This window comes from Nerophis ophidion, linkage group LG09 (assembly GCF_033978795.1).
Source record: "Nerophis ophidion isolate RoL-2023_Sa linkage group LG09, RoL_Noph_v1.0, whole genome shotgun sequence".
In the NCBI taxonomy this organism is placed as follows: domain Eukaryota; kingdom Metazoa; phylum Chordata; class Actinopteri; order Syngnathiformes; family Syngnathidae; genus Nerophis; species Nerophis ophidion.
In genome coordinates this window covers 9,384,307-9,408,635 of record NC_084619.1, presented here as the reverse complement: position 1 = coordinate 9,408,635, position 24,329 = coordinate 9,384,307, and the positions used below count along the sequence as shown (strand labels likewise).

Genomic DNA, 24,329 nt, shown 5'->3' with positions numbered 1-24,329 from the left:
ACCATCATTTTTATAATATATATAATGGAACGATAAACATTTATGCTCTGCTGCTCCAGAATTAACAGTGGCTACTTCATCTGAGTTTGACCCGACAGCCAACACTCACCCCCGGCAGCCCAATGATGCCTTTGATGGTGAGTGAGTGACGTAAACACTGCTTGGCTGTTTTGGTTTATTAGTGAACTGCTGTACCGCTGGCTTTGACTAAGACATTAGTCAACACCTTGGCTATTTCAAGTATAAATCAGCAAAATAGATGTTTATATCTCAATTTAGCTACATTACATATATACTTACAGTACATCCATGGTTATCCAACCTTAATGGAGAGGTTTTTGATGTTTCTTTTAAGGGCTTTATCGGCAGAATAGAGCGACTCTCTGCATAGGGTCCTGTCATGATCCGTGGGCTGGATCATGTTTTGTTAAGGTATGTTTTGTTTGTTTTGGACTCCTTCACTTCCTGTTTGTGCACCTCTTGAGTTTGTGACTGACCATGGCTACTTATGATTTTCACCTGCCTCTGGTGTTCGAGACGTTCACCTGTGTGAAATCAGAGACATTATTTAAGCCTCCCTTTGCCGGTCACTCATCCTGGCTTTGTTTGCTCCACGCAACGACATACGTTGGTTATTCATGTGATTCTTGTTCTTGCGCTAAGCTTGGCTATAGCTTCCCATGCTATCGGCCCGCTTTTCAATCAATCAATCAATCAATGTTTACTTATATAGCCCTCAATCAGTAGTGTCTCAAAGGGCTGCACAAACCACAACACAAACCACTACCACATCCTCGGTAGGCCCACATAAGTGCAAGGAAAACTCACACCCAGTGGGACGTCAGTGACAGTGATGACTATGAGAACCTTGGAGAGGACGAAAGCAATGGATGTCGAACGTGTCTAACATGATACTGTGAAAGTTCAATCCATATTGGATCCAACACAGTCGCGAGAGTCCAGTCCAAAGCGGATCCAACACAGCAGCGAGAGTCCCGTTCACAGCGGAGCCAGCAGGAAACCATCCTAAGCGGAGGTTCTGTTTAGTCTTGTTTTTGTATACTTGTATCTACCGTGTATGATTTATAAATAATGATAAATAAATGGGTTGTACTTGTATAGCGCTTTTCTACCTTCAAGATACTCAAAGCGCTTTGACACTACTTCCACATTTACCCATTCACACACACATTCAGACACTGACGGAGGGAGCTGTCATGCAAGGCGCTAACCAGCACCCATCAGGAGCAAGGGTGAAATGTCTTGCTCAGGACACAACGGACTTGACGAGGTTGGTACTAGGTGGGGATTGAACCAGGGACCCTCGGGTTACGCACGGCCACTCTACCACTGCGCCATTCAATGAAAAATAACTAATCTCCTACCTTCACGTTTTCGTCCGGAGTTGTCCGTTCTGCATCTGCGAGGAACAACCCCGCAAACCCCAACGTGACAGCTCCATTGTAAGCTGACTTTGGATTGCATGCATTTATTAGTTAAAATGAATACACAAAAAAAAACATATGTGATAGGCAACTATGTAAAAAAAGTGTAGTTCCATTTTAAGTGCACTAATTTCATATGGAAGATATTAAATTGGCGTTATTATTAACTATCTTTGACCAGTGTTATAACCGTACATCACTAAAAACATTCCTCAGCTTGTACATCCTTTGAAAAAACAGCAGGTCCATTAGTCTGTAGTTATGAACAGTAGGGTTGTCCTAAATTGAGAATCTTTGACTGCAGTGGTTTTTGCAGCTGGTCTTTTAAAACAGCACAGCACTCCTGTCTGAGAGGATCTTTGAGTAGTATTACTTTCGATAGGGCGTTAAAAACAGCAGAGCACATATAGAAGATCTTTGACTGCAGTGGACCCTTAAAACAGCAGAGCGCTCCTGTCATATTAAGGATCTATGATAATCTCCAGAAGAGGGCAGTCATACCCAATGTAATATCCCTCCAGTAAGTCTGTAGGTCAATATCTGTGGAATGTTTGCTGTTTTAAGCAGTTAATACCCCACTCGTTAAAGAATGTGACATTGGACTAACGACAGATGCAGTCCAGAGGTGACAGGGAACTTATCAAACACTTACTTGACACATCTCTAGATGTCAAAGAGCGCCGTCCAGATGCTTTAGCTCATCGTTGCTGAGGCGTCGCACTGATGGATGTCAGGCTACTTCTCATGCAGTTCTCATCGGATGAAATCTTCAAGATAGCTGCTGTGCAGAGAGCATGCACACAGAGCCGCCAGGGATCAACTTCAAAGGGGTGCTGGAGGTGATAAAACTGTACTTCAGTGTGAGAATGTTAATGATCACGACTGGAAGGAGGATTATATACGTATATATATATACATACTTCATATATATACACATATATCTACAGCGGGAGCCATGTGAGAGCGTGTGAAAAAGCTAGGGTGTGTGTACGCCACTACCTTTTCAACTCGGGGCATGGGACAAAGATCTAACATCGGCCATGTCTACACCAAGTCGTTTAACCCCTTAAACGAAAAAAATATTTAGCCTAAGTCCCGTTTCAGCCACGCTAAACCAGCGTTTAAGTCACCCTCCTCGGACAAATTCTTACAGTGGTAGATCAGCCGTGTAATTCTTGAATATACGGCACTTAGCTTTGTATGGACTCATTGATCATTTACAAAGTGAGTTCGGAGAGGAAGTGATGCCAGAAAGACCACGCCCACACAGGAAGTGACATCAGAAAGAACGCCCACAGCCAGATTCATAATAAAGCGGTTTCGTAACTCAGAGGTAAGCACTGGAAATATGAAGGCGAGTCATCCAGACATGCCCGTGTTTGTCCTTCTACATGTAAAGACACTTGTGGAAATCACACATGAATACCTTAACAGAAAGCGATTGCAGCTATTTGGGATAAAACACTTCTCAGACGGCAAAATAACTTTTGGCGAAAAACTTCATTCATTTGTCGAAGGAGAAACAACGAGAATGCTTGTCAGAGTAGTTTTAATGTAATCAACATTTTATTTTTACCTGAATATTTTCGTGACAAAGAAACCCAACTTTTACTCCGTTACTTAAAACTCATTTGTATACTCCAGCCTTTAAATCGACCTTTTTAGACCAGTTGATCTGCCGCTTCTTTTCTTTTTCTCCTTTGTCCCCCCCTCCCTTGTGGAGGGGGTCCGGTCCGATGACCATGGATGAAGTACTGGCTGTCCAGAGTCGGGACCCAGGATGGACCGCTCGCCTGTGTATCGGTTGGGGACATCTCTACGCTGCTGATCCGCCTCCGCTTGGGATGGTTTCCTGTGGACGGGACTCTCGCTGCTGTCTTGGATCCGCTTTGAACTGAACTCTCACGGCTGTGTTGGAGCCACTATGGATTGAACTTTCACAGTATCATGTTAGACCCGCTCGGCATCCATTGCTTTCGGTCCCCTAGAGGGGGGGGGGGGGGGGGGGGTTGCCCACATTTGAGGTCCTCTCCAAGGTTTCTCATAGTCATCATTGTCACTGGCGTCCCACTGGGTGTGAGTTTTCCTTGCCCTTATGTGGGTTCTTCCGAGGATGTCGTAGTTGTAGTGGTTTGTACCGTCCTTTGAGACATTTGTGATTTAGGGCTATATAAATAAACATTGATTGATTGATACATTGAGTTTCGGTCCCATCGTTACATTTATTTGTATTAAAATTATTTATAATCTAATCAAAAATATTAAATAGACTTGTTAAATAAAACCTAGTCCTTGTTTTTAATGAATGCTTAGGTCTATTATGCTACTGTATTCTAATGTTGGTCATTATGGTGATACTTGGAAACCCAAGATTTTTCTGAGGTGTTTGGCCATGTGCTGTTTGTCCTTTGGACTCTTTAAGTTCCTGTTTTTTCCACTCCCTTGTCTGGTTTCCTTGGTATCTCATTTTGTCCACCTGTCTCTGGTGGACAAAATGGCCCGCTGACCTGGTTCCCGAGCACTAATCAGAGGCAGTATTTAAGCTCGTATTTGCCAGTCAGTTGCCCTGTGCTGACTTGTTTCATGCCTTGCCATAGTTTCGTGCTTCATGCCGTGCCAAGTAAGTTTTGTTTGATTTATGTTCTCAGTCTGTTTATGCGCTAGCTTTGTTTTTTAGCCCAAGTTGTGCCTCCGCTGTGAGCGATTTTTGTTTGTATATTTTTTTAGTTAAAATTAAATCATGTTTTTACCTAAATGCAATGTCCCGAGTAGTTCGTCCGCCTTCCTGGGAGAACAACCAACCCCCCCCGCGACATAAAATACTTCTTACCATTAATGCGACTTCTTGAACAGGTGCGGTAGAAAACGGATGGATGGATTTAAATGCATGAGAATTTTTTGTATTTTGCACGTTATTTTTAGCACTGTGATTACCAGCGAAATTATTCATAATTATCGTGTTAAGCAATGTCAGCTAAGATTTATCTGAGAGCCAGATGCAGTCCTCAAAAGAGCCACATCTGGCTCTAGAGCCATAGGTTCCCTACCCCTGTATTAAAAAATATTAAATATACTTGTTAAATAAACCTAGTCCTTGTTTTTAATGAATACTTAAGTCAATTATACTAATGTATTCTATCCATCCATCCATCTTCAACCGCTTGTCCCTTTCGGGGTCACGGGGGGTGCTGGAGCCTATCTCAGCTGCATTCGGGCGGAAGGGGCGTACACCCTGGACAAGTCGCCACCTCATCACAGGGCCAACACAGATAGACAGACAACATAAAGTAAAAGGCCTACTGAAATGAGATTTTCTTATTTAAACGGGGATAGCAGGTCCATTCTATGTGTCATACTTGATCACTTCGCGATATTGCCATATTTTTGCTGACAGGATTTAGTAGAGAACATCGACGATAAAGTTCGCAACTTTTGGTCGCTAATAAAGAATCCTTGCCTGTACCGAAGTAGCAGACGATGTGCGCGTGACATCACGGGTTGTGTAGTTCCTCACATCCTCACATTGTTTACAATCATGGCCACCAGCAGCGAGAGCGATTCGGACCGACATAAGCGACGTTTTCCCCATTAATTTGAGCAAGGATGAAAGATTCGTGGATGAGGTTAGTGAGAGTGAAGGACTAGAAAAAATAAAAAAACAGGGCAGTGGGAGCGATTCAGATGTTATTAGATTAGTTATTACATTTTCTAGGATAATTCTGGAAAATCCCTTATCTGCTTATTGTGTTACTAGTGTTTTGGTGAGATTGTATAGTCGTACCTGAAAGTGGGAGGGGTGTGGCCACGGGTGTGGTGACCGCCAATGTCTCTGAGGGAAGCCACGTTTCTCGATGAGGCGAAGCGAAGGCAGCCAGTCGGGCCGGGCTGAGCTTTCCCCCCCCTCCTCCACGGTGGAAGCATCTCACGTTCGGGGGCGGTTGGTCGGAGGAGGCAAGAGAGTCCACAGCTGTCTCTTTGACAGGTGCACGAGGAACGACGCAAGCTCCGTTCCTGTCTACGGTAAGAGCCGACTTATTACCACAATTTTCTCACCGAAACCTGCCTGTTGACATGTGGTAGAGCAGTGGTTCTCAAATGGGGGTACGTGTACCCCTGGTGGTACTTGAAGGTATGCCAAGGGGTACGTGAGATCTTTTTAAAAATATTGTAAAAATAGCAACAATTCAAAAATCCTTTATAAGTATATTTATTGAATAATACATCAACAAAATATGAATGTAAGTTCTTAAACTGTGAAAAGACAGCTAGATTTTTTTGTGGACATGTTCCATAAATATTGATGTTAAAGATTTCTTTTTTTGAGAAGAAATGTTTAGAATGAAGTTGATGAATCCAGATGGATCTCTATTACAATCCCCAAAGAGGGTACTTTAAGTTGATGATTACTTCTATGTGTAGAAATCTGTATTTATAATTGAATCACTTGTTTATTTTTCAACAAGTTTTTAGTTACTTTTATATATATTTTTCCAAATAGTTCAAGGCCGACAAATGAGCAATATTTTGCACTGTTATACAATTTAATATATCAGAAAATAATGACATAGTGCTGTATTTTACTTCTTTATATCTTTTTTTCAAGCAAAAATGCTTTGCTCTGATTAGGGGGTACTTGAATTAAAAAAATGTTCACAGGGGGTACATCACTGAAAAAAGGTTGAGAACCACTGTAGTAGAGAACCATGTTCGTTTGACCGCTCTGTTCCATAGTAAAGCTTCACCTTCGGGAATGTAAACAAGGAATCACTGGCTGTATTTGTGTTGCTAAAGGCAGCCGCAATACACCGCTTCCCACCTACATCTCTCTTCTTTGACGTCTCCATTATTTATTGAACAAATTGCAAAAGATTCAGCAACACAGATGTCCAGAATACTGTGTAATTCTGCAATTAAAGCAGACTACTTATAGCTTGGATCGGGCTGGAAAAAAATGTTTGCTACAACCCGAGACGTCACGCGCACACGTCATCATACCGCAACGTTTTCATTAGAGTACCTCGCGGGAAATTTAAAATTGCAATTTAGTAAACTAAAATGCCGTATTGGCATGTGTTGCAACGTTAATATTTCATCATTGGTATATAAACTATCAGACTGCGTGGTCGGTAGTAGTGGGTTTCAGTAGGCCTTTAACTTAGTAACTTTTGTGGAAAAATGTTATACTTGTCAGAGTAGTTTTATGCAATATACTTTTTACTTTTACTTTAGTATTTTTGTGACGAAGACGCGCTACTTTTACTCCGTTACATTTATTTACATCACAATTATTTTTAATCATTTTTTTTTTTTTCTAAAGGTTTATTTATAAATTTCAACAATTACAAACAATAAGTCAAAGAACAATACAAAACATTATGAAAACAGTACAAAACAGCGCCAGGGGGTTGTAAGTTCAAAATAATAAAAATAGAATACAAAAAAAATATATATATATATATATATATATATATATATATATATATATATAATAAACAAAATGCAAAGCCGTAGGCTTATTCAGATTCATCAAACAACTTAAATTTGGAACACAGCATCATCGTTTTCACAGCTTTTTTGTTATTAGAGGTAGATTTATTTTTAATCAAGGTTTGCAAATACGTATTTTTTTCGTCAGCAAACGTTTGGAATTGTCACGTGACTCTTTTTCGCCAATCCAATGTGACATAGATTCCATTCCCCCAATCAAACAGAGCCTGGTAGTCACATGACTCTGTTTGACCAATCCAATTTAAACACAAGTGATAGCGCGAATAACAAGCCAGTGTGGAGGGACTGTCTACATGCGCTTCTGTACAGATATGGAAGCTGAAATATGTCAGTATTTTAAAGTACATGGTAAAATAGAAACGGACTTGTTTAATAAGTGTAAGATTGTTCCCAAAGAAGGCATATTAATTACGTCATGTCATGTCACGTGACACCAGCACACCGGTAAGCAGATGCCTCCTTTGACTGTTGACTAAAAAAAGCGATATTTTTGTATGTCTCCGGTTATCCTAATAACCACAAGTGTAATTTAAACATATTAAAAAAATACCAACAACACCAAATAGCAGTGGAAATGTTTACTTATCTGTTAGATCTGAAGCTTGGAAGTTACTAGCGCTTGCTTCTTAGCACGGAGCATTCTCTTCTTCTACTCAATTTACATTACCAAATAGCTCACAAGCTGACTTGACCACAGGCGCCCCCTAGGGTACGAGAAGCACACTGCGTAGGGCCAACAGTCAAATTAGAGCAGGGGTCACCAACCTTTTTGAAACCAAGAGCTACTTCTTGGGTACTGATTAATGTGAAGGGCTACCAGTTTGATACACACTTAAATAAATTGCCAGAAATAGCCAATTTGCTCAATTTACCTTTAATAAATGAAGCTATATATATATAAAAAAAATTGGTATTTCTGTCCGTCATTCCAAACATTTTTTTTCCTTTTACGGAAGGTTTTTTGTAAAGAATAGATGAGGAAAACACTTAATTGAACGGTTTGAAAGAGGAGAAAACACAAAAAAAAAGAAAATTAAATGTAGAAAAATAGTTTATCTTAAATTTCGACTCTTTAAAATGCACAATTCAACTGAAATATATGAAGAGAAAAACTAGCTAATTCGAATCTTTTTGAAAAAATTAAAAGAAAAATTATGGAACATCATTACTAATTTTTCCTGATTAAGATTAATTTTATAATTTTGATGACATGTTTTAAATAGGTTAAAATCCAATCTGCACTTTGTTAGAATATATAACAAATTGGACCAAGCTATATTTCTAAAAAAGACGAGTCATTATTTCTTTTAGATTTTCCAGAACAAAAATTTAAAAAGAAATTCAAAAGACTTTGACATAAGATTTAAATTTGATTCCACAGATTTTCTAGATTTGCCAAAATATTTTTTTTTGAATTGTAACCATAATAAGTTTGAAGAAATATTTCACAAATATTCTTCGTCGAAAAAAACAGAAGCTAAAATGAAGAATTAAATTAAAATGTATTTATTATTCTTTACAGTAAAATGATTTAAATTGTCAGGAAAGAAGAGGAAGGAATTTAAAAGGTAAAAAGGTATACGTGTTTAAAAATCCTAAAATCATTTTTAAGGTGGTATTTTTTCTCTAAAATTGTCTTTCTGAAAGTTAGTAGAAGCAAAGTAAAAAAAAATGCATGAATTTGTTTAAAACAAGTGAAGACCAAGTCTTTAAAATATTTTCTAGGATTTTCAAATTCTATTTTAATTTGGTCTCTCTTAGAATTTAAAATGTTTAGCAAAGCGAGACCAGCTTGCTAGTAAATAAATAAATAAAATAAAAAATAGAGGCAGCTCACTGGTAAGTGCTGCTATTTGAGCTATTTTTTAGAACAGGCCAGCGGGCTTTTGAGCAATTAAAGCTGCTCACACGTTCACTAAGGTGGGCACTATGTTTGACATGTCAACTTATTGTGTTATATATAACTGCAGGAGACAATTTTGTTGTAAGCTGTGTGTTAAAATCTTGGTTGTTTTTACCAATGATGACGGACGGGAACAAGAGCATGTATTGTCTATGTCTGATGATGTAAATGAGGTGTGGCTGTTATGTATAATAATTATGTGTCAATGAGAGGACATTTTATGACTTTTTTCGATATGATTACGCACTATAGTGTAATTTTGTTACAATTTTATTGCATGTTTTTTGTATCTAATTAATTTTTGTTATCTGGGGACTTAAAGTCCTACTGAAACCCACTATTACCGACCACACAGTCTGATAGTTTATATATCAATGATGAAATATTAACATTGCAACACATGCCAATACGGCCTTTTTAGTTTACTAAATTGCAATTTTAAATTTCCTGCGAGTTTCCTGTTGAAAACGTTGCGGAATGATGACGCTTATATTGACGCGTGCTTGTGACGTTATCCCAGCACCACTCACGACTAAAAGTCATCCGATTTATTTGCATAATTACACAGTATTTTAGACATCTGTGTTGCTGAATCTTTTGCAATTTGTTCAATTAATAATGGAGACTATAAAGAAGAATGCATTTGGTGGAAAGTGGTGTATTTCGGCCGGCTGTAGCAACACAAACGCAGCCGGTGTTTCTTTGTTTGTTGTGAAGCTTTAATAAGGAACAGAGCGGTCAAGCGAACATGTTTTTCTGCCTCATGTCAACCAGCAGGTTTCGGTGAGAAAATTATGGTAATAATTTGGCTCTCACCGGAGACATGGGCGGAGCTTGTGTCGTTCTTCTTGCAGCAGCTGTCAAAGAGGCAGCTGCGACTTTCTTGGCTCCTCCATAGCTTCACTCAGAGACACTGGCGGTCACCACACCCCTCCGACTTTTAGGTATGACTTTATAACAGGGGTCGGGAACCTTTTTGGCTGAGAGAGCCATACAAGCCAAATATTTTTAAAAGTTTTCGTGAGAGCCATTCAATTTTATTTTTTTTTTAACTGAATGCAATTATATGTGTGCATTTTTAAGAAAGACCAACATTTTTAGAGTATAATAAGTCTGTTATTCTTTTCAATAACATTGTTATTCTGAGGCTAACCAAAAATTTAAGAAAATACTTCTTGCCATTAATGCGACTTCTTGAACAGGTGCGGTAGAAACCGGATAGATGGATGGAAATGCATGAGAATGTTTTATATTTTGAACGTTATTTTTGACACTGTGACTACCAGCGGAATTATTCATTACTTATCGTGTTAAGCAATGTCAGCTAAGATTTATCTGTGAGCCAGTTGCAGTCATCAAAAGAGCCACATCTGGCTCTAGAGCCATAGGTTCCCTACCCCTGCTTTATAATCTCACTTAAACACTAGTAACACAATAATCAGATAAGGGATTGTCCAGAATTATCCTAGTAAATGTGTCTAATAACATCTGAATCACTCCAGCCTTCGTCTTTTTTTTTTCTTTCTAGTCCTTCACTCTCACTTTCCTCATCCACGAATCTTTCATCCTCGCTCCAATTAATGGGGAAATAGTCGCTTTCTCGGTCAGAATCGCTTGTGCTGCTCGTGTCTATGATTATAATCAATGTGCGGATGTGAGGAGCCCTCACACCGGTGACGTCACGCGCACATCGTCTGCGACTTCCGGTACAGGCAAGGCTTTTTTATTAGCGACCAAAAGTTGCAAACTTTATCGTCGATGTTCTCTAATAAATCATTTCAGCAAAAATATGGCAATATCGCCAAATGATCAAGTATGACACATAGAATGGACCTGCTATCCTCGTTTAAATAAGAACATCTCATTTCAGTAGGCCTTTTAAGCTTAATGTTTCTGTGCATTGTACCTTCAAATAATAACTAAACTAAACTAGAAATGTATTGACTGTAAAAAGTGACGTGATGGCAGACAATGCATAAAAAGAATGTAAATGACTACTTTCAAACTAGTGAAATAATTCCACTTACAACTAAAGATAATGTCCCAAAATGCATGAACCTCATGATTTGATGTTTTGACAATATATAGTATACAATCCGACATTTTAACAAGATTTAAAGTCAGAAAAGAGGAAATTCATCTTAGTTACCTAAGTGAAATAGTTCAGTTTCATTTTTTTTCCAACATGCATATGATACATCACACATTTCCAGTTGTTTTATTACAGCATGTCCGAAAAGGAGTAGGAAGAAGCGGAGTTTATTTAATCCTACCCTTTCCATACCATAGCAATTTTATCCAATTTCTTTGTTTTCTGTAACAGAACAGTAAACAAATAAATAATATACCATTCTAAGCAAACAAATATTAAATACTTAAATAATCTTTGTCTCAATAACAAAGAGGTTCAAGATGTTCATCATAATTCTTGTTCTGTGTACTTTGTAAACACTTGTAAATTGAACAGTCTCTTAAACTGAATCATATCGGTGCTTTGTTTGATTTATTTGGTTAAGCCATTCCATAATTTATTTCCACATACTAATATGCTAGAGGTTTTAGGTGTTTTACGAGCATACAAATGTTAATAAATTATATTTTCCTCTAAGGTTATATTTCTCCTCTTTTGTTGAGAATTATTATCGTACATTCTTAGGTAGCAGGTAATAGTTTGCTTTGTAGATAATTCTGGCTGTTTGCAAATGCACCAACTAGTTTTAATTTCAATATTTGTGATTTAATAAATAAAGGGTTTGTATGTTCTCGATATCCAACATCATGTATTCTAATTGATCATTTTTATAGTACAGTTAAAGAATGAAGCTGTCACAACTTGGCTTGGACATGGATTGTTTCTTCGATGCACATGAGAATCAGCACAGGTGCGGCGTGGACGTGAGTACATAGCTGTTTATTATATAATATATACAAAAACACTTGCTCAATGGCATGAAAGACAACTTAACTATAAACTTAAACATCACGATGGCAAAACTGAAGACATGAAACAAAAGAGTGCACTGTGGCATAAATACATAAACTTACACGGCATGGAACTGTGGACGAGGGCGTGAAGCTTGGAACAGCATGGGTAGGGTGCGTGCCTGTGTGAAGATCCCAGGACGAAGACAAGAAAAAGAGTGACTTAAATAGCTATGATCATTAGTGAAAACAGGTGTGAGGCTGGGAACAGGGACGTGACAGGTGAAAACTAATGAGTTGGCATGGAAACAAACAAAACCAGGAAGTGCAAAACGTGACTGAATGTCCAAAAACTAAACAGCATGACCAAAACCAAAACGTAACTTACAGGCGTGACAGAAGCGCACATTTGTAGTTGTTTCCCCATATTTCTACACAATAACTCAGATATGGTAACACTAACAAGCAGTAAACAATATGAAGTGATTTTTGGTTTAAAATATGTTGAGCTTTATTAATTATTGTTGTTTCTTGCTACTTTATGTTGTATATTTTTTACATGAGATTTCCATCTATTATTACACCCAACAATGTCTTTTCTTTTACCCTTTCAATATCTACTCTGTCTATTTGTAATTTTTTTCTACGTTCTCTTCTACTGTTACCAAATACCATCCTTTTAGTCTTACTCAATAGAGGGACTTTAGCCAGAATTTTTGCAGCAGGTCCTTAAAAATAGAGGGCTGATCCTTTCATGTATAAGATCTTTGACTCGTGATTCTATGTGCTTCTAAATGCGTGATTCTATTTTTCAGAACCACTTTGAATCATAATTATGAATCAGATGACTTTTCAACACTGCACCTATGCTTTTTGCGTCAAAAGAGAGAGAGAGAGAGAGAGAGAGAAAGAGATGTAGAAAGAAAGGAACATGGAAAGAAACACAGATTTATGATGTCTGAGCCCTCCTGTGAGAATGCCTCACCTCTGACAGGCAAGGAAATACTTCTCCAATCCGTCTCCCTGTTGACACTAGTGTGGAACACACACACACACACACACACACACCCACACACACATTCTTGTATGTCAGGAGTCGGCAATCCGCGGCTCCGGCTCTTTGACCACTACGATGCGGCTCAGCCACATACTTGCCGACCGCCCGGAGAAGTCCGGTAGATTTCCATTTTTAATGTCTCTATCGGAAATCTCCCGGGTAAACATTTTTCCATTTTCACCCAGACATCAACTTTGACGGCGTGCCGTGATGTCAATGCCTCTAACACCCTTTCTACATGTCGTCGCGCCAGGATTTTCACAATGCTATCTGCGTGCCGGTCTCATTTTGGATGCGACCTCTGTCTGAACGCATACGCAACTGCAAGGCATACTTGTTCAACAGCCATACAGGTCACACTGAGGGTTGTGATATAAACAACTTTAACACTCTTTCTAATATGCGCCAAACAAGAATGACAAACACATTTCAGGAGAACATCCACACTATAACACAACATAAACACGACAGAAGAAATACCCAGAATCCCATGTATCCTGACTCTTCCGGGCTCCATTGTACACCCAGCTACCACCAACCCCCCCATAACCCAGCCCACCTCAACCGACGCAAGGAGGGGTGAGGGGGGGTTGGGTTGGTGGTAGCTAGGTGTATAATGGAGCCCGGAAGAGTCAGGATACATGGGATTCTGGGTATTTCTTCTGTCGTGTTTATGTTGTGTTATAGTGCGGAAGTTCTCCGGAAATGTGTTTGTCATTCTTCTAGGGGGCGGCATGGCGTAGTGGGTAGAGCGGTCGGGCCAGAAACCTGAGGGTTGCAGATTCGCTTCCCGCCTATTGACATCCAAATCGCTGCCGTTGTGTCCTTGGGCATGACACTTCACCCTTGCCCCTGGTGCTGCTCACACTGGTGAATGAATGATTGGTGGTGGTCGGAGGGGCCGTAGGCGCAAACTGGCAGCCACGCTTCCGTCAGTCTACCCCAGGGCAGCTGTGGCTACAAATGTAGCTTACCACCACCAGGTGTGAATGAATGATGGGTTCCAACTTCTCTGTGAGTGCTTTGAAGTGAAGTGAAGTGAATTATATTTATATAGCGCTTTTCTCAAGTGACTCAAAGCGCTTTACATAGTGAAACCCAATATCTAAGTTACATTTAAACCAGTGTGGGTGGCACTGGGAGCAGGTGGGTAAAGTGTCTTGCCCAAGGACACAACGGCAGTGACTAGGATGGCTGAAGCGGGAATCGAACCTGCAACCCTCAGGTTGCTGGCACGGCCACTCTACCAACCGAGCTATTCCGCCCAGTTGAGTATCTAACAATAGAAAAGGGCGATGTAAATCTAATCCATTATTATTATTATTGTTTGGTGTGGGTTCATAGTGTGGCGCATATTAGTAAGAGTGCTAAAGTGTAACCTGTATTGCTGTTGAATAAGGATGCCTTGCAGTCTCTTACGTGTGTCTGCAATAGCCTCATCAAAAAATTATTTGGGCTGGCAAGTTATTTGTACAAGCTGTAGAGGGCGCTAGTTACATCATTGTACGCCCTTAATATTTTTCATTGGGTGAACACCAGCATACATTCGAGAGAATAATTACTCTGAAATTCGAGAGTCTCCCGGGAAAATTGGGACGGTTGGCAGGTGTGACGCTGTCAAGCGGCATTCATATAAAACTCGCGGGCTGCACTAATATTACATTTTCATATTTAGGGCCGGGCCGTGTGTCTGAGACCCCTGGTTTATACATAGCACAAAGCCCAAAAAAAACTCTGTATGCAGTATTATTTTATTATAAATTTCAAGAGTTATGTGGCTCCCATTGTTTTTTTTACTTTGTGAAATGGGTCAAAATGGCTCTTTGAGTGGTAAAAGTTGCCGACCCCTGTTGTATGTGTTTACTTTTTAAGACAAAATGGCAACCTTTTTAGGACCACCCTTTCTAGATATGTAAAAAATAGTATTTACAACATTAATAATATATACAATCTGTCATTATAAAAAAAGTAAGCTTTTAGTTAATCATTCTTGGGGTATTTTTTGTTTGTAATTGTTTTTTAATCTTCATAATTTACTTTAAGTTATTACAGTATGTCTCCATATACATATTTATTAATTTTTAATACATTGACTTGACTTGACTTGACTTTATTTATTCATGCTTGCAGTGGAGCCAAGGCCCCACTGAAAAAACAGCTGAACTTTACAATAGATATCAAACAAACAGCAATAAAAAATTAAAAGAACAAACAGTATTTTTAAAAATTTGGTCAAAGGGTGCGCATTTCAATTTCAGCTGTAGAAGCTAACTGTTAATGGCCACTATAGTCCTAGTACCGTAGTGTATTTGTTCTTTCTATGGTCACATATGGCAGTGGTCCCCAACCTTTTTGTATCCGCGGACCGGTCAACGCTTAATAATTTGTCCCGCGGCCCAGGGGTGGGTGTCCTTTTTTTTTTTCTTTTTTTTTTTTTCTTCTTCTTTGTCATGAAAAAGGGACGTTTTTGTCATGAAAAAGGGAGTTTTTTGTGGTTTGTGCACTATTTGTAAGTGTATATTGTGTTTTTTATGTTGATTTAATAAAAAAAAAAAATAATAATTTTTTTTCCATTTTTTTCCATCCATTTTCTACCGCTTATTCCCTTTTTTGGGGTCGCGGGGGGCGCTGGCGCCTTTCTCAGCTACAATCGGGCGGAAGGCGGGGTACACCCTGGACAAGTCGCCACCTCATCGCAGGGCCAACACAGATAGACAGACAACATTCACACTCACATTCACACACTAGGGCCAATTTTAGTGTTGCCAATCAACCTATCCCCAGGTGCATGTCTTTGGAAGTGGGAAGAAGCCGGAGTACCCTGAGGGAACCCACGCATTCACGGGGAGAACATGCAAACTCCACACAGAAAGTTCCCGAACCTGGATTTGAACCCAGGACTGCAGGAACTTCGTATTGTGAGGCAGACGCACTAACCCCTCTGCCACCGTGAAGCCAATATTTTTTTTTTTTTATAAAAAATTCTTCTGCGGCCCGGTGGTTGGTGACCACTGATATATGTCAGCACCGGAAGTCGTAAAATCTGCTGTTCACCTGGCGAGTTTTTTCGAGAAAGAATAGGGAAGTCCTTCGTTAGCTGCCGTCTTGTTTTATCATATATTGCTGCCTTTGCACCTATCAATGTCTACTTTTGTATGCACATTAAATACAAATAAAAAAATCCCGACTTTGGAGCAATGTTCACGGACTCTAGAACTAGACTCTCTAGTGCAGGGGCGCTCACACTTTTTCTGCAGGCGAGCTACTTTTCCGTTGACCAAGTCGAGGAGATCTACCTCATTCCTATTTATATTTATTTATTTATGAAAGAGACATTTTTGTTTACAAGTTAATGGTGTTTAATGATAATACAAGCATGTTTAACACACATAGATTCCTTTCTTTCATGAAGACAAGAATATAAGTTGGTGTATTTGATTCTGATGACTTGCATTGATTGGAATTAGACAGTGGTGCTGATAACGTCCGCATTTTCAAATGGAGGAAAAAAAAAAGTCCTCCTTTCTGTCCAATACCACATGAAAGTGGTTGGATTTGGCATCTCATTTGTCCAACTTGCATACTCGTTTTTAAACACTTTGTTATGAGAGTAGCATATGTGTGTGGCCCTTTAATGTCTGGCAGCAGGTGAGTGACGTCAGTGACTGTGCGGGTGGGCAAGCAAGTGAGAAAGCGGTCGCTGAGGGCGGGGGAGAAATACATTGGCATCAAACTCCGTAGCTTGCTAGCTTGTGCACGCTAGCTTTCTGAGACTCTTATTTTGTTAGCACAGGCAGGATGAAACAGGTCTTTTATGGTGAAGACAGGAACTGTGCAGTCGGTCTTTAGAGTTTTGACAGTAGGTACGGAGTCTCTAGAAATAAAATGTGTTTCTCTGCGTCCGCCCTGTTAGTGATTTTTTTCTTAAATATGAGCTCGCAGCAGCCAGCGTCATCTCACAAGATCCTCGGGTGCCGAGAATGTCAAACAACTGACGAAAGTGAAGTCTTGGTATGATTGATGATTGCTCATTTTTATGTCTATTTTTTTAATGCCTGGCTCGAGATCGACTGACACACCCTCCGAGATCGACCAGTCGATCGCGATCGACGTAATGGGCACCCCTGCTCTAGTGGATGCAATGGTTTTCCATGATTTCGGTCCTAACTTGCTCACTGGTCCTCACTTTTCCTTGTTGATGTCTCAAGAAGGGTAGAAATACAAGAACACACACAAAAGCATGCATAGCCCCCCCCCCCCCCCCCCCCCCCTTACTTTCCCTGCATTGAGCGTGTGGTAATGATGCAGCTCAATGAAAGTGGTGAGAGCTGCAGGGGAGGACGAACATGAAGGAGCGCCTCAGGGATTCCTCTGGAAAAAATGTGCGCCCGTCTTCTCTTCGTCCTCCTCTGGAAAGGGGAACGCCGTTTTTTTTTCCAGGAAGTGCAGGGGTTAAGAACACACAGTTTGGCGCTGACCTCTCACCTCTGATTAGCGTAGCGTTGCCGCTAAGTGGTTGCCTACGACTCCTCCGCTCGGCATCTCAGTTCCCGCAGCCGTGTCACACAGTAGCGGCTGACGTGAAGTATTTTATTCAGCAATTAGAAAAAGCCTCTTTTTTTAATGCTTACCCGGATTACAGACATCGGCCATTGAGTGTCCACATATGCACGTGAAGCTGCAAAACAAACCCAGCAGCAAGCAAGCGTGTAGCGTTGTGTGGGTGTTGTGCATGTTGCTCTATGTTAAGCTTCCATTTTTTTTTTTCCCACAGAATTTACGAGCCATTTTTGTTCTCATCATGCCTCATATTAGAAACATTTAATCATTGCTGGGAGACATACAAAGAGGATTAACATTCCTGGTTCTCCCTCCCGCTGCTCCCGTTTGCTAGTCTTTCCACTTATTCTCCTTTTCCACTTTAGTGCAGCGATGGCCTGAATACAACACGCTTACTAATGTTCCTCTTTCCCCTTCCTTTGTTTATTTGCATCCGTGCAGGAAATGGCCAAATTGTGTTTGTGCTGGACACTTAAGCTGCAATTATAGCATTTTAGCATGGAAGCTTCTTTGGCTCTAAGCCTGTAAGGTTGAAGACTGTGTTTGTGCATTCCTGGTGCCATGTCCTCCATAATGCATACAGGATGTGTCTGAGCGGACTGCATTAACCGGGATATGTTTGTTGTCACTTGCTGTATGGTACACATAATTCCGCAGGGCTCTTATAGCATTTCCTGAGTAGTTTGAGAATGACCAAGCGTGTTGTCCAGATCACCTCCTTCTTCAATTAGGATATGCCAACTATTGAATTGGACCTCACTTCTAGTTATAGCCAGGGCCCGTCACACATGGTCCTATACCACCCTAAAAAGACGCATATTAAAAAGCTATTATTGTCCCCATCACTTTTCACCATTTAAAAATAATGTAATGCTATTGAATGGAGACAAGTCAAACAAATGTGCCAGGCGGAAAAACCATTGCTCAGACTGAAGTGTGCCCCTTTAGACTGCCCACAAGCTCATTGATCAGCTTTCTGGCGCTGCCTTCAAGGGGAACATTATCACAATTTCAAAAGGGTTAAAAACAATAAAAATCAGTTCCCAGTGGCTTGTTGTATATTTTGATTTTTTTTTCAAAATTTTACCGGTCCCAGAATATCCCTAAAAAAAGCTTTGAAGTGCCTTATTTTCGCTCTCTGCGAAGACACTGTTCATTTTCCTGTGACGTCACACAGTGCTGCCAATGTAAACAAACCATCGCGAATACCACAGCAAGATATAGCGACATTAGCTCGGATTCAGACCCGGATTTCAGCGGCATGAGCGATTCAACAGATTACGCATGTATTGAAATGGATGGTTGTAGTATGAAAGTATTGAAGAAGAAACTGAAGCTATTGAGCGAATAGCTATTGACGCTATTCATAGCCATAGCATGGCCGAATAGCTGCAATGGCATCGCCGGTAAAATGTGCGGACGAAACGATCAGGACTTTCGCATCTTGTGACACTGGAGCAACTTAAATCCGTCAATTGGTAAGTGTTTTTTTCGCATTAAATGTGGGTGGAAGGAAACGTAATATAGTTGCAAATGCATCTGCAGGTTATCCATACATCTCTGTGCCATGTCTGCTTTAGCACCGCCGGTAAATAGCATGTTAGCATCGATTAGCATAGCATGTTAGCATCGATTAGCTGGCAGTCACGCCGCAACCAAATATGTCTGATTAGCACATCAGTCAACAACATCAACAAAACTCACCTTTGTGATTTCATCTGCAGGTTATCCATACATCTCTGTGCCATGTCCGTTATCGCCGATAAAATGTGGAGAAACTCCGGCACATTCAATGGGGGTTCGGCGGCAGATTTCTTGCCACTTTCGCATCTTCGGGTCAGTGGTGCAACTTGAATCCCTCCCTGTTAGTGTTGTTACACCCTCCGACAACACACCGAAGAGGCATGATGTCTCCAAGGTTCCAAAAAATAGTCGAAAAAACGGAAAATAACAGAGCTGAGTATCGGTGTTTACAATGTGTTGAAAATGAAAATGGCGGCTGTGTTACCTCTGTGACGTCACGTTCTGACGTCATCGCCAAAAGAGCCATAAACAGAAAGGTGTTTAATTCGCCAAAATTCACCCATTTAGAGTTCGGAAATCGGTTAAAAAAATAGATGGTCTTTTTTCTGCACCATCAAGGTATATATTGACGCTTACATAGGTCTGGTGATAATGTTCCCCTTTCATGACACTGATTGACAGCATGCAACAGCGGTCAGATGCAAGATAAGGTCACAATGATTTACAGGAGAGAGATATTTATTATAGAAATTATTTAAAATTATTTGCCAGTTTTGTCCCTCTACCACAGAGGTAGGGAACTTATGGCTCTAGAGCCAGATACGGCTCTTTTGAAGACTGCATCTTGCTCTCAGATAAATCTTAGCTGACATTGCTTAACATAAGTAATTAACAATTCCGCTGGTAATCACATTGTTAAAAATAACGTTCAAATTATAAAACATTCTCATGCATTTTAATCCAACCATTCATTTTCTGTCGCACCTGTCCAATATGTCGCATTAATGGTAAGAAGTATTATATTTATTATCGGTTAACTTTGAGAATAACAATATTATTAAAAAGAATAAGGGACTTATTATACTCTAAAAATGTTGGTCTTACTTAAAAATGCACAAATTTAGTTGTATTCAGCGTTAAAAAATATTATATGGCTCTCACAGAAATACGTTTTGAAATATTTGTCTTTCATGGCTCTCTCAGCCAAAAAGGTTCCCGACCCCTGCTCTACCGATTCGGTAATCCAATTGTTTTCGATAAAACACTTTCTTTCTCATTAACATTCAGGGGTGTTCAAACTTTATCCACCAAAGGCTGAATACTCACAAACGAAAGAACTCTGATACATTTGTACATTAAAGATGATCAAATCCACTCAGTGTACTGTAAATCAATATATGCTAGCTAAACTATTAAACTTTTTTTTTTACTGTATCTTTGCTTTTGTCTTATAGGTAGCAAAGCAAATATCTGTTAGTGTTATATCGCACATACCCCATTAATGATTAATTGAATCGAATTTCAAAACATTTTCAAGGGCCTTTTTAAAAAATAGCTGTGGTCTGAAAATGGCTCCTGGGCCGCACTTTGGTCAACCCTGTACTAAATGTATTGTTCTTTCAATTTTGACAGAAAAAAATTATATACTGCATGCGATTGCATGTTGTTGTTTTTTATACTTTATTATCATCTGATCATTAGCAAACATTATTTCAACTTATACTACAGGCATTTTTTATAAATTACTTTTTTATACTTTGTACAAAAATATTGTTTATATATATATATATATATATATATATATATATATATATATATATATATATATATATATATATATATATATATATATATATATATATATATATATATATATATGTATATATATATATATATATATATATATATATATATATATATGTATATATATGTGTGTGTGTATATGTATATATATGTGTGTGTATATGTATATATATGTGTGTGTATATGTATATATATGTGTGTGTATATGTATATATATGTGTGTATATGTATATATATGTGTGTGTATATGTATATATATGTGTGTGTATATGTATATATATGTGTGTGTATATATATATATATATGTGTGTATATGTATATATATATATATATATATATATATGTATGTATATATATATATGTATGTATATATGTGTATATGTATATATATGTATGTATATATATATATATATATGTATATATATATGTGTATATGTATATATATATGTATGTATGTATGTATATATATATATATATACTGTATATACGTGTGTGTATATATATATATATATATATATATATATATATACACACACGTCACTTCTAGTTCAAGCTCGGGCCCCTCACACAGGGTCCGTATACCAACCTAAACAGGCCCATATTAAAAGGCCCGCAAAATTTCCTAAAAAACAACTTTTGTCCTCCTCACTTCTTCCCATTAATGGAGACAAGTCAAACAAATGTGACAGGCGGAAAACCGTTGACTGAAGCGTGTCCCTTAAGACCACCCACAAGTTCATTGATTGACAGCATGCAGCAGCTGACCAATCAGCCGTCAGATGCGAGATAAAGTTGCGATTATTCCCAGGAGAGATATATTTGTGATATAACTTATTTAAAATCAATTGCCAGTTGTGTCCCTCTACTACTTCTGTAGTCCAAATTTTGTCCCTGGTTGTCGATAAAACTCTTTCTTTCTGACTAAAATTCAGGGGTGTTCAAACTTTCTCCACTAAAGGCTAAATACTTAGAAGTAAAAGAATGTGAGGTGCCATCCTGATAAATTTAGTAAAGTAAAGATGCTAAAACCAACTCAATGTAAATCCGAATATGTTAGCTAAAGTATTAAAAATATATATATATTTGCTTGTGTTATAGCTGGCAAAGAAAATATTTGTTAGTACTATATCATATATACCCCATTAATAATTAATTGAACATAATTTTAGAAACATGTCAAGGGCCATTAAAAAAATAGCTGTGCTCTGAAAATGGCTCACGGGCCGCACTTTGGTCAATGCCGCACTAAATGTATCGTTCTTTCAATTTTAACAGAAAAAATCCATATAGTGCATGTGATATAAGTTTAAATATCACATGCATTTTTTATGAATTATTTTTTAACACTTTTTAGAAAAATAAACATTTGTTTATATTAACAAGTATCCGATAAATATTGTTTCATAATGTCGCCAAGACAGAAGCGAATTAGAAATTATTCTGTAACAAACGTTCATTCAATTTACTGCTTCATGACCTTGATTTAAAGGCCTAAAGAAATGGGATTTTATTATTTAAACGGGGATAGCAGGTCCATTCTATGTGTCATACTTGATCATTTCGCGTTATTGCCATATTTTTGCTGAAATTATTTAGTAGAGAACATTGACGATAAAGTTCGCAACTTTTGGTCGCTAATAAAAAAGCCTTGCCTGTACCGGAAGTAGCAGACAATGTGCGCGTGACGTCACGGGTTGTAGAGTTCCTCACATCCTCACATTGTTTACAATCATAGCCACCAGCAGCGAGAGCGATTCGGACCGAGAAAGCGACAATTTCCCCATTATTTTGAGCGAGGATGAAAGATTTGTGGATGAGGATAGTGAGAGTGAAGGACTAGGAAAAAAAAGGCGAGGGCAGTGGGAGCGATTCAGATGTTATTAAACACATTTACTAGGATAATTCTGGAAAATCCCTTATCTGCTTACTGTATTACTAGTGTTTTAGTGAGATTATACGGTACCTGAAAGTTGGAGGGGTGTGGTGACCGCCAGTGTCTCCGGTGGGAGGAGGTAAGAGAGTCCACAGCTCATGTCTACGGTAAAAGCCGACTTATTACCACAATTTTGTCACCGAAACCTGCCGTTTGACATGTGGTCGGTAACCATGTTCGCTTGACCGCTCTGTTCCATAGTAAAGCTTCATCTTCGGGAATGTAAATAAGGATACACCGGCTGTGTTTGTGTCGCTAAAGGCAGCTGCAATACACCGCTTCCCATCTACATCTTTCTTCTTTGACTTCTCCATTATTAATTGAACAAATTGCAAAAGATTCAGCAACACAGATGTCCAGAATACTGTTTAATTATGCGATGACAAGAGACTACTTTTAGCCATGAGCGGTGCTGGTAGACGGGTGACGTCACGCGCACGCGTCATCATTCCGCGACGTTTTCAACAGGATACTTTGCGGGAAATTTAAAATTGCAATTTAGTAAACTAAACCGGCCGTATTGGCATGTGTTGCAATGTTAAGATTTCATCATTGATGTATAAACTATCGGACTGCGTGGTCGGTAGTAGTGGGTTTCAGTAGGCCTTTAATGAAATATGGTGACCACTAGGTGCCGCCAAAAACAAATTAACACTCCGCTTCAATTTAAAAACAGCATACATCTGTCACAAAATTAGTGTTTTTTTAATACTTTCCATTGTTCTCTGAGTATTCTCACTTCATCAAGCCCTTTCTAACTTTCCACACTACTATGATTTGTAATGAAATCGTATCAGATTAATATCGGCCAATACGCAAGACTCCTATATTGGTTTGGTATTGGAAAGGAAAAAGCTGAACCCCTAGAACTAGGTGCACTTTTTGTTTAAATATTTTCTGACATGTCCAGATTAAAATCATCGGTCCCCGCTACAGTATAAAGTCATCAGGGCATAAGATAACACTATCATCAACAAATGGTCTTAAAAAAACATTGTTGAATGTATTTCGCCGTAATACAAGTTAAAAAACCAATAAACAGGATCACTATGTTGATGTCAGAATGACATTATAAAACTGTTATGGATAGCAAAGACTAAAGAAACGTAAACCCACAAGTGTATTTACATATTCCACTTTGTGTATTTTCACTTGTGCTGCAGTGTCAAATGTCCACGATGATGTTATCTGCTGAATGTATAACATCAGCTCAGTTGTCTCCACACGGTTGAGCAGTCAGCCCTCAGTTGTATGAGGCACTTGGTCATGGGATCCCTCCAATAAAAAAAAGTGTGTTTTTTAAAATGGACATAATTAATTGGCTGTAAAGAACAACACAACGTCAGCCATGAGACGTTGAGCCCCGTTCATGTTATGGCACAACACCACCAGGCAGCATTGGTCTGGTCAGCGGCATGCATACAGGAGTTCAGGAAAAAAGAAAAATCATTATTTAATTAATGGATTCAAACCTCCCACCTCCCACCTCCAAAAACATGCTCCTAGGGATTGGTCGATTGGCAACACTAAATTGACCCTAGTGTGTGTGTCTATCTGTGTTGGCCCTGCGATGAGGTGGTGACTTGTCCAGAGTGTACACCGCCTTCCGCCCGAATGCAGCTGAGATAGGCTCCCGAAACCCCCGCGACCCCAAAAGGGACAAGCGGTAAAAAA

The 24,329-nt window shown here is 39.1% G+C and overlaps 1 long non-coding RNA gene across 1 annotated transcript in view; it reads left to right on the top strand.

The window, feature by feature from the left end:
• Window positions 1-7,237: 7,237 nt before the first annotated feature.
• The window catches only part of LOC133558760 (uncharacterized), a 34,021-nt gene continuing 16,929 nt past the window's right edge, over window positions 7,238-24,329 (top strand). The window contains exon 1 of the long non-coding RNA XR_009807982.1: window positions 7,238-7,397. This is a non-coding gene — a long non-coding RNA (uncharacterized LOC133558760). The remainder of the gene's footprint in view (window positions 7,398-24,329) is intronic.